General features: G+C 48.4%; 1 protein-coding gene across 3 annotated transcripts in view; it reads right to left on the reverse strand.

Moving 5' to 3' along the window:
- Positions 1 to 12,243, reverse strand: part of LOC111852246 (zinc transporter ZIP11-like) — an 81,982-nt gene that overhangs the window by 60,325 nt on the left and 9,414 nt on the right. The window lies entirely within an intron of this gene.

Genomic DNA, 12,243 nt, shown 5'->3' on the forward strand with positions numbered 1-12,243 from the left:
AATAGTATTAAAAAAAGGTCAGTTTTGCGCTAAAAATCAGCTTTAGCGTTAATTTTCATTAGCAGCCATGATCAGACATTAATTGTGGGTGAGATATTACTACATGCCGCCCTGATTGCTCTGCTGTGTTTTCCTATTTTGGCTTATTTTTCTTACCACACTGCTGCCAAAACTTCACTTAGTAGCCAGACTCTGCTGGAGGTACGACGTGTAAGAAGCGAACTGTGATTACTTAATATTTTAATGCATTTTCATTGGGACTTTTAAATGAATAAATAAGAATATTATTTATAATAAACTAATGAACAGAGCGGCTTATTGAGGACCTCCCCCCCCAACCCCACGCTGCTCTCTACCCGTCAGCCTCCCCCCCGATTCTAATATGCTCACTTTAGGCCTAAACTGATCCACAAGCTCAAGTGATCTGCTATCAAAGCAGCCCAGCTGGTTTAAAAGACTAATCAGTAACAGCAGGCGGCTCTAAAGCTAAAGGAAAGGCACAGACACACAAGCTCACAGACACACAAGCTCACAGACACACAAGCTCACTGGCCAAGTCACCTTCCCAAAACTGCACCACAGGCAGGTCATCAGCTGCGTGAAACACAGAGGGTCCGTACGCCCGCGGGGAGCAGCGCTATCACCGACCTGGATCAGCAAAGCGCACGGGTTTCAACTGGACAGCCAACTGGTGTAAGAGAGAACAGTCCTTATCTAATTTCCATTAAACGACCTGTATATAATCTATATAACCAGCAAAAAATAACCCATAAGTAAAGATCACTTTAATGATCGCCAGAAACTTCTCTCTGAGAGTCATTTGAGAAGTTCTTTTTGCTAGGATGACCCCTAACCCCTTCGCACAGTGGTGCTCAGAATTAGCAGATGGACTAGGAATGGTGGGGGGTGTTAATAGCATACTCCTTAGGACTGGGGGGTGTTAATGCTATACTCCATAGGAATGGGGGGTGTTAATAGCATACTCCATAGGAATGGGGGGTGTTAATGGTATACTCCATAGGAATGGGGGGTGTTAATGGTGTACTCCATAGGAATGGGGGGTGTTAATGGTATACTCCATAGGAATGGGGGGTGTTAATGGCATACTCCATAGGAATGGGGGGTGTTAATAGCATACTCCATAGGAATGGGGGGTGTTAATGGTATACTCCATAGGAATGGGGGGTGTTAATAGCATACTCCATAGGAATGGGGGGTGTTAATAGCATACTCCATAGGAATGGGGGGTGTTAAAAGCATACTCCATAGGAATGGGGGGTGTTAAAAGCATACTCCATAGGAATGGGGGGTGTTAATGCTATACTCCATAGGAATGGGGGGTGTTAATAGCATACTCCATAGGAATGGGGGGTGTTAATAGTATACTCCATAGGAATGGGGGGTGTTAATGCTATACTCCATAGGAATGGGGGGTGTTAATAGCATACTCCATAGGAATGGGGGGTGTTAATAGCATACTCCATAGGAATGTGGGGTGTTAATAGTATACTCCATAGGAATGGGGGGTGTTAATAGCATACTCCATAGGAATGGGGGGTGTTAATAGCATACTCCATAGGAATGGGGGGTGTTAATGCTATACTCCATAGGAATGGGGGGTGTTAATGGTATACTCCATAGGAATGGGGGGTGTTAATAGTATACTCCATAGGAATGGGGGGTGTTAATGGTATACTCCATAGGAATGGGGGGTGTTAATAGCATACTCCATAGTAATGGGGGGTGTTAATGCTATACTCCATAGGAATGGGGGGGTGTTAATAGTATACTCCATAGGAATGGGGGGTGTTAATAGTATACTCCATAGGAATGGGAGGTGTTAATAGTATACTCCATAGGAATGATCAGTGTTCCTGCTTACCCATAATCCTACGAGGCAGAGCAGGCAGACTCCTGTGTGTTTCAGAGAGTACGTCACGGAAGGTCAAAACAGACTCTGAGGCCATTACTCTGGTAAATGTTTTTTAAAAAAAAAATTAAATAAGCATTTCAGTTAAAAAAAGCATATCTGAGTAACCTCTAATTGGGGTTAAGTAGAGCCCAGGGAATTGAAAAGCTCTGTCCTTAAAGGTCACACCCCTCAGCAAACATGGTCAAAACTTCCTGTTAAATGGTAGAAAAAGAAGATTTTCAGGGAGAGGGTATTAACCAGGCCCATGCCAGGGAAATCCGTGTGCGGGGTCAAATACCACAGCTGGAACCTCTCCAAGGAAAATGTGGGTTAAAAATTTCTCCCGAAACGTGGACCAGAAAGGTCACAAATAAAAGCATCTATTGGGTTCATGGAAAAGCAGCTATTAGATGGTATAAGGGCATCTTCAGGACATCATTGGATGCAAGCGATGAACCCAATAAGTTACCTAGGATACCCTGATGGGAAGCTGCTGCCTGTCCCCCAGATGTGTGCTGTACGTTTGGGTGCCATGGCAACAGAACCGCCAGCTGCCGCGCACCAAAAGAGGAACGGGAAAGACCCCGAAAAAGAGCAGGTGGGGCGGTCACGTGATCACATGGCGTACACACGGACGGGGGGATGGCGAAACACGAGTCTGCGGTCACGTGATCACATGGCGTACACACGGACGGGGGGATGGCGAAACACGAGTCTGCGGTCACGTGATCACATGGCGTACACACGGACGGGGGGATGGCGAAACATGAGTCTGCGGTCACGTGATCACATGGCGTACACACGGACGGGGGGATGGCGAAACATGAGTCTGCGGTCACGTGATCACATGGCGTACACACGGACGGGGGGATGGCGAAACATGAGTCTGCGGTCACGTGATCACATGGCGTACACACGGACGGGGGGATGGCGAAACATGAGTCTGCGGTCACGTGATCACATGGCGTACACACGGACGGGGGGATGGCGAAACATGAGTCTGCGGTCACGTGATCACATGGCGTACACACGGACGGGGGGATGGCGAAACATGAGTCTGCGGTCACGTGATCACATGGCGTACACACGGAGGGGGGGACGGCGAAACATGAGTCTGCGGTCACGTGATCACATGGCGTACACACGGACGGGGGGATGGCGAAACATGAGTCTGCGAGGGATGTCTGGAAAACACCAGTTAGCATTAGCGACACTGAGGAAATATTCACTATCCCCGGGGGCTGCGGCTGCATTAAACATGGCGGAACGTTCCAGGGCTTGTCCTCATCAGAGGCTAACCTGCGCAATAAATACTAAAACTAGCTATCAGAGCCCGTTGATTGCAGCCCCCCCCACTACAAAAGAGGAGCAGGAGAGTCTCTCCGCACCTGGGCTCACGTGTAAAATCGGGTTGTGCAGGACCCTGAAAACGCAGATACTGTGGTTTATATGAAGGTTTGGATCATGGATCACTTTAGACGCAGCCTGTAAAACTGGGCACCCACCTGCCAGCGGGGCAGAACCTGGGGGGCAGGCTCCATCACCACGGCAACGCGTTTCTGCGGTGTCCATGGCGGCCAGCGATCGACGAAGCCTGACGTGTTCTCTGCCCACCCCGTACCTGGACGGGCCCGATAACGGCACAAAGACAATGGCATGGGAGGGGGGCGCTTGGCCGTAGGAACAGGGCTTCCTGTTTTTGAGCCCTTGTCCACCCCCGCCCCCCAACACGCTATTAACACTGAGGTGTGTCACATGGCTCTCTGACATTTAAGGCCGATGACCATTCATGACCACTCCCCCGTAGGCGAAGCTTCATGAATCATGCTTGAAGTCCCATCTCTGTGAATCCCCCCACCCCCCCCAACAGAGCTCAGTCCCCATCTGAATAATTCCCAAACTGCCCAGTTACCAGCAACTCCGACCTCACACACCTCACGCCAGCGGCAGCCTTGCCTGACCTACACGCCAAGGAGCCGCACCTACGACAGCAGTGCATTCTGGGAGATGCCAAACAGAAGGCATATTTGCAGAGGGAGGTGTGCAGCTCCGCGGGTTAGAAATCGGCACCTGTGACTGGAAGGTTCGAATCCTGGGGCCGGTAGACTAATGCCACCGTTGGGCCCCTGAGCGAGGCCCTTAAGCCCCAGCTCCAGGGGCGCCGCATGCTGGCTGACCCTGTGCTGTGGCCCCCAACCTTATTCTGACCTGTCTGTGTGTCTCATGGAGAGCAAGACGGGGCAGGCAAAAAGAGAATTTCCCCACTGCGATTAATTAAGTATCACTGTTCTATTCCACATGGATGAAACATGAATGAATGATCCTTTGCTTTAATGAGCACCTTACAGACTGAAACCAGTCAGTCTCAGGCAGAAATAACCAAATACCTGGACAACAGAGTTTCCTGGGAAATGAAAAGCTTCCAGTATATATATATATAACCAAAAGGCCTTGACAAAGTAAGCCCATTGACTTGTCTTTTTAAAACAAAAACTATATATTAGTGCATGTGCAGTGCAGAGTAACCATGAAACACTGAAATCACTGAAATATTTAAATCTGTAAATTGATGTACAAGCTTCAAGGCTCATCACTCTCTCACTGTTTGGCATGTTTAAAATTACAAAGCACATCAAGGGAATTTAGGACTCACAATATTTTAACAGCAGAGTCCTGGGAAACACGGAGCAGTAAACACACACAGCCAGACGTCCAGGCCGACGTCTAATAACCTGGCACCTTCACAAATGATTAATTGCAACTGGCAATTTAATTTGCGACCATTTCAGCAGCAGTGCATTCTGGGACACGGAGGTTGCCAATGACCGGGCCTCTCAGACGGTGGGTGAGGAGGAGGAGGGTGGGTGAGGAGGAGGGTGGTAAACAAGCGCAGCTTCTCGAAAGACCATCCCTGACGACGCTGGTCAGCGCAGATTGAAAGGTCTGGCGTGACCGCCGCGGATCTCGCCACCACGCATGCTGCAAACAAAGGGCGGCGTTTTAAATTTGGCGAGACACTCGACTCCGTGACACTCATGGAGAGCAATGGACGGAAAAAACGGCACTAATGAGATGTGAAGTGCTGACAGTTAGCGGACTCCCCAAGGCCCAAGAGATGAAGGCTGGGCTACTGTCTGCAACTCAGTCGCCCAGAGCAACAGATTCTGCTATTACTCCAAATAAAACGAATAGCCACACGACAGCCAGCCAGGGCAGTATCCAGAACCTCCAGAACGTGTCACGGGGAGGAGGAAACGCATAGGGCGGGAACGGGAGAGCTAGCCGGTTGCAGCGGCTAGGCTGCACTGACTAACGCTTCCAGCACCTGTTAGCACTGCGCTAATGCTACGATGCTACACGAGCCTGCGGTAATGATGCTGGCCTAAGCTGACCACCAAGGAGGTCCCGGCGGAGTCAGAGAGGCCTCACACATGTCCGAGCATCAGGCCGGCTCATTAAGCGCGGACGACGGCTGCCCCACCGTCATAGGGAGAGCCGTCACGTCCCACGGATAAATACTGGGGGGGAGGGGCTCATTAAGCGCGGACGACGGCTGCCCCACCGTCATAGGGAGAACCGTCACGTCCCACGGATAAATACTGGGGGGGAGGGGCTCATTAAGCGCGGACGACGGCTGCCCCACCGTCATAGGGAGAGCCGTCACGTCCCACGGATAAATACTGGGGGGGAGGGGCTCATTAAGCGCGGACGACGGCTGCCCCACCGTCATAGGGAGAGCCGTCACGTCCCACGGATAAATACTGGGGGGGAGGGGCTCATTAAGCGCATATAATGATAAAGCGAGAGGAGGAGAAGCAAGTCATACATTATTCAGGAAGAACAAGATACACAGGGCTGTACCGCGGTAGCTTATTAGGCTAGGAGCTAGAGAAATGTTTTCACCCATCTCACAAAATGAAGACTGAAGTTGTTGGTGGGAGTGGGGGATTGGAGGGGGCTGCATTCTCATCACTGATTCATTTATTTCCCCTCTTTTCCTCCCCCAGTCACGTTGACTTTTAACCATTACAGTGACGATAATGAAGATGCCCCTTCCCTCCAGCAGAGGGAGACATATCAGGCTTTGGCAGCAGGTAACGGATTAAGCACCTGCCTAATAACATTACAAATAACTGATGTTTAATGGGACCACAAACCAGGGACGTCTCTGCCAAATCATCGTCGCCCTTTATAGGTTCTGAAAAGGCAACTGTCCTGTGAAAGAGTAACAAGTGGCCTCACTCACAGAGAGCTGACATCAGTCTGTAAGGTCATTCACCATCTATAAATACCTTACATCCGCTTCCAGCCAATCCGATTCTCACAGACAGTAATTGCGGTCAAATAATTTCTGTGGAAGCCAGGGGAATGAGGGGCGTTTATTGATGCCCCTCCTGAAGATAAGTCACTGGATTCAATTACATTCGGTGCGCAGTGTGAAATGTTTTAGGAGGTGGAGTGTGACTGTAATTCAGCTGTAATGATAATAACCGGAATGGCGGGTCATAGTCCAAAGGGAAGCGGGGGCAAGGAGCCGCTGCTGGGCCATGGCGAAGTCCGGAGAGCGCAGAGGACAGGCGGTGATTCACGGCGGAGGGCGGGAAACTGCGGCGCGGTCTCACCCAATCACGGCGGAGGGTGGGAAACTGCGGCGCGGTCTCACCCAATCACGGCGGAGGGCGGGAAACTGCGGCACGTTCTCACCCAATCACGGCGTGCGCTTTGTGGGAACAACTGCCTGGGGTTGGCATGCTGCTCGGCGGGTCAGGATGCAGCATCTGTGATTGGACGGTCGCTGGTTTAAATTCCAGTGATTACGCCTTTGGGCTCCTTAGCGAGACCCTCAAACCCAAGTGCTCCTGGGACTCTGACTGCTTTCCCCAAAGAAGATGCTTCTAGTTAAAGTAAATAAGCTAAATGTGACCAATAAGTCAAAATTCCATAAACGTTACCCATTCTCCACCCACTTGTCTCTCTCTCCACCCAGTGTCTAGCTGGACCAGATATTTATTCGCTGTGTGACCTCCTGACTACAGTCTACAAAGTGTGAGCATGCAGGATCTCCGCATCAACGCATCCATGAAAGAGGAGGGAGCCGTCACCTGCCAACATTTTAAAGGGGCACTTTTTCCGTACATAACCCCATAATTCAAGAAATCAAATGACTCCTTTTGAAAGCAAACCTTGCTCATTTGGGCCAATTATCCTCCCAGGAAGGGGGGGGGGCACAGGGCAGGTAAGGAGAGATCAAGTAATCTGTTGTTTCAAATAATGCAGCATCTGCCCTAAACAAACCTTCCCATCTGTGCGTTTAGGGCCGAGCAGAACCATCACCGACTAAGCAGCATCAGAAAAATTCCCACTACAGATTATTTCCACACGTGTCCACTGGTTCGTCACACGAAGGAACGACTTCCAAAGGCAGTCAGGCTGCTCCATGGCTTCCGCATGTGATCGCGAATGACTGATCGCTATGGCGACCGCTTCCTCTTATCAGCAAGCCACCTCTCAGATGCTTACTGCCTGACTCACCTGCTTCACGCACATTATTGCAGGGGGGGGGGGGCAATCTTATCTGCAAAGGGCCGGTGTGGATGCAGGTTTTTGGGGTAACCTGTAGGGTAGCTGTTCAAACCCAAGTGTGAGGACTCTTCAGCCAATCAGTCCTCTAATTAGTAATCTAATTAGGGAGTTGCAGCGAAAACCCGCATACACACCGGCCCTTTGCGGATAAGATTGCCCACCCCTGCCTTATTGGGTCTAACCCCACGATGAGAGACATAGCCGGCCCACCACCCAAAACTGACCCTGCAGCACAAGTGGCTTGCAAAAATATTTTTTTTAAAAAACACCTTTACCTCTCAGAAAATAAAACACACAAAAAAAACAATGTGAAGCATCCCCACTGAACTATAGAGAAAATTGTGAAACCTGCCCATTGTACTATAAACACAGTCAAGGATATGAAACCTGCCCATTGTACTATAAACACACAGTCAACGATGTGAAACCTGCCCATTGTACTATAAACACACAGTCAACGATGTGAAACCTGCCCACTGTACTATAAACACACAGTCAACGATGTGAAACCTGCCCACTGTACTATAAACACACAGTCAACGATGTGAAACCTGCCCATTGTACTATAAACACACAGTCAACAATGTGAAACCTGCCCATTGTACTATAAACACACAGTCAACGATGTGAAACCTGCCCATTGTACTATAAACACACAGTCAACGATGTGAAACCTGCCCATTGTACTATAAACACACAGTCAACGATGTGAAACCTGCCCATTGTACTATAAACACACAGTCAACGATGTGAAACCTGCCCATTGTACTATAAACACACAGTCAACGATGTGAAACCTGCCCATTGTACTATAAACACACAGTCAACGATGTGAAACCTGCCCATTGTACTATAAACACACAGTCAACGATGTGAAACCTGCCCACTGAACTTTAACAAAGCCAACAACTTCACACCTTCCCACTGAATTATAAAGACAAAACATGAAATCTCCCCGCTGAGCTATAAACATACGACATAAAGCCTACCACCATTTTCCCAGTATTTCGTATTGCGTATTGTTCTTTTTTCTGAGACTGCTTTCCTCATGTAACCTGGGCCATGATGACCAGACTGCCAGGTTCTCACTGCCTGGAATGGAATGCTGACAATGAGGACGGTTAAACAACTCAAAGGGAACGAGACCAGGATGAAACAGAGAAAGGTGCATGTGAGCTTAGGGGAGAACACAGGGTCAGGCAAACTGAGAACATAATCTGTTGGACAAATAGCGGGTCAAAGCCTCAGGCGTTGGATCTGGTCACTGCTGTCTCCAAAGAACCAGGACTAATCAGCAAAACATCAGAGAAATAGTCCAACAATTAAAATTACACGACCAAGAATGTGAAAACTTCCCACTGAGCTACAGAGAGACGACGTTGCGATGTGTCAGACACTGACCCGGGGACCGCGAGTCGTCAAGGGACCAGGCTTGAGAGCCCTCAATAAGTATTACATACTCAAGGAAAATACTGTCAGTCACTTTAATTCCAAGCTATGCCCTAAGCACAAAACTCAGGAAGAAAACGAATGAAGTCCATCCTCATTGTTCATCAGCACAGGAAACTATGAACCTCACTGCAACACAACTTATTAAATGAATGTCACATTTACGGAGGCACAAGACAAACATTAGCACAAGACAGGGACTTTCCTCTGTGATGAAAAGTGACTGGAACAGACAGGCCGTCTTTAGCTGCTTGAACAACACAGGACACATGCTGGTCCGGATGAGAGTATGCTGCGTGCGATTTGGCTGCCGCTTCTCACCGGTGTCTCTGTGCTTTTGGTCCTGTTCGCCACGTACTCTGCTGTGTTTCATGCCGTTTATGTTTTATGGGCGGATTCTTACTGGATTCATGCTGAACTTTTACTCTGCTCACTGCCTGTTCCACAAGCCCTCTCCCACTTTTCTCTCCCTGTCCCGGCATAGCTGGGGAGAAGTTCTAACTGACTATGTTTATCGCACTGGATCTTATTTCTTGCACTGGTTTGCAGAATGTCTGTACATCTGATTCTGTCATTGGTATCTCAGATCACAAGCTGACTGAATTTAGTTTCAAATTTCATCAATTAAGTAAAAAATCTTTAACTTATTGTAATATTAAGAATATTATCTCCGCTTGGAGAGACTCTGGAAGACGACTGTTCTCACTGTTCATGCCTTGGCTTACACTGGACACCGGAAGGAATACAGATACGCCTTATCAGCTGCGCGTTCAAAGTACTCTCTCACCCTTATCAACTCTGCTACTTGTCACCCTAGACCTCATTTTTCTATAGTCTGACTTTGTCAACCCCGGTTAAAACTTATAATCCCTCTGTGAGAGCTGTAATTCATCTCTGGACAATTCTCAGTGAAAAATTATGACCATATATCAAGGTTCTCTACTAACCATTCCTCACCTCCGATGACTGACTCTACTCCTAAATCTCCAGTTTATCTAAATTTAACCCCACTACACCAACTTATATTGCTGAGGTAATGTCTAAATCAAATCAATCTACTTGCCTAGATCCTGCCCCTACTCTGCTAATCAAGGCTTGCACTGGCAAACTTTCTGCTCCCTTTTCTCACTTCATCAGCTGTAGTTTCCACACTTGTGTTGTTCCAAATGAATTAAAAACTGCTGCCATTTAAAAAAAACCTGGCTTAGACCCGTTACATCTAAAGTTCTATCACTCAGTGTCAAATCTTCCATCTATGGCTAAGATCTTAGAAAACGTTGTTGCTGCTCAACTCAAAGCATAACCTGCTTGAACTTTTTCAAACTGGATTCAGAACCCAACACAGCACTGAAACTAAGGTACCCAAAGACTTATTTATGACTGCAGACTCAGGAATGGCCACTATTCAAGCTCTCCTTGACTTTAGTGCATTTGATACAGTGAACCATAATTTCTTACTTTCATGTATTGGTATCTCTGGTGTTGCTCTTGCTTGGTTCATATCATACCTCAATGATCATCAGTATTATGTATTTATGATCAGGGAATATAAATCTGCCACTGCTTCAGTCGTACAAGGTATCCCTCAAGGGTCTGTTCTAAGTCCAATTCTCTTTACCATCTACATGCTCCCATTAGGTGAAATTATCCGTCTATATGGTCTCAGCTTCCACTGCTGTTCCAGTGACACACAACTGTATGTAAGTGTTGGTCCAACTGCATCATCATCACCAGCCTCACCGACTGATCGTGTTCATGAAATCAAACACTGGATGACAGCTAACTTTTTACGACCGAACCCTGAAAAAACATAAATCCTATTGGTTGGTACTAAATCTTTCCTCTCTACCTTTTGTGGGCTAAAGAATGATGTCGACGGGATCCTGGTGGAATCCTCGGCATCAGTCCGTAATTTGGGTGTCATCTTCGGTCAGCTTCTTACCTTCCAGCCACACATCAGCTCACTGATACACACAGCATGTGTTTCATCTCCGTAACATTGCTCGTCTGCACTCTTACCACGATGTGAAAGATACTGAAACAAACACAATTCATACAGTACATTCATCACTACCCGTCTGGACTATTGTAATGCATTATTTTATGGTCTCCCTGTTAAATATATCAATGTGCCCACATCACTGTATGAAAAGCACTATATAAATAAAACTTAGTATTATTATTAGGTGTAAAACTTGTGCCTGGGGATCACTGGTTCAAGCAAGAAGGAAGGGATGTCAATGCCAGGTATCCATTAGTCTCCAGGTCTGTCACTCGAGTGCCAGTACAGGATAAACAGACCAGTAGATCAGCTAAAACCCAGAAACTTCCCAGCATTGGTAAGAAGCCTTGGGAAAAGCCACCATCCACAAACCGACGTGCTGGAATCAGCTCCAGAGCCAGAGAGGGTCAGTTAATCCGAGGTGGATGAGGGAAGTTTTGGCAAGCTTTCAACAGAGACAGTTGGTAAACCATCATAAAACCAGTGTCGTCATTTGTTTAAGGACATCTCTCGTCCACGCAGTGAGGGCTGGGGGGGGGGGGGCATGCTGGGAAGCCGCCTCCCATGAAGTGCTGTAATGAAATTCCCACCCGTTCACCCAGCCCTGGCACTGGCTTCTGCGTCCACAAACACGGCCCCCAGCAACGGACAGGAGAGCTACAGGGGGGGCCCGCAGTTTACACAGGGGGGGCCCCATGCATGCCGTTGCCACAGAGCTGGGGCAGACAGTGAGCAGTGTGCTGGGAACAGGTGAAGTCAGCTGTTCTTTCCCCCCCACCCGTGCCCAGCATGAACACCCCCCCGCGGGGAAGTGAACAGGGAACCAGAGCAGATGTCTGATGGGTTGGGTGCCACCATAAATCATTTTTCACATCCAGTGGGGTGGTTAAATGTTTGGACCTGAGAGGCAGAATACTTACTGTATCCTCGTGAACTTGGGGTGGGGGGTGGGGGGGTGTTAATTTGAGCCAAGAAACACTGGCACAGTTTGGGTCCGATTATTCAGACTTAAGTGCTAAATGTTAAACCAGCAGCTGTGCAAACAGTCCGCAAAGCCCAGACACCCCACCGAAAGCCATATACACACCCTAGAGGAGGACCCACCCCCCCCAAACACACAAACACATGGACGCTAGACGGGGGGGCGGCAGTCAATCCTCAGATTCCCTGGTGTCTTACAGACTATCAGGGTCAAAGGCAACCGGGTGGATGGGGGCTGACCCCATGATATCAGGTTCTACAGGTGTCAAGGTGGGGGGTTTAATGTCAACACACACCTGGCCAAAGGCGCACAGAT

Source organism: Paramormyrops kingsleyae, chromosome 5, assembly GCF_048594095.1.
Source record: "Paramormyrops kingsleyae isolate MSU_618 chromosome 5, PKINGS_0.4, whole genome shotgun sequence".
NCBI classification, from domain to species: Eukaryota; Metazoa; Chordata; class Actinopteri; order Osteoglossiformes; family Mormyridae; genus Paramormyrops; species Paramormyrops kingsleyae.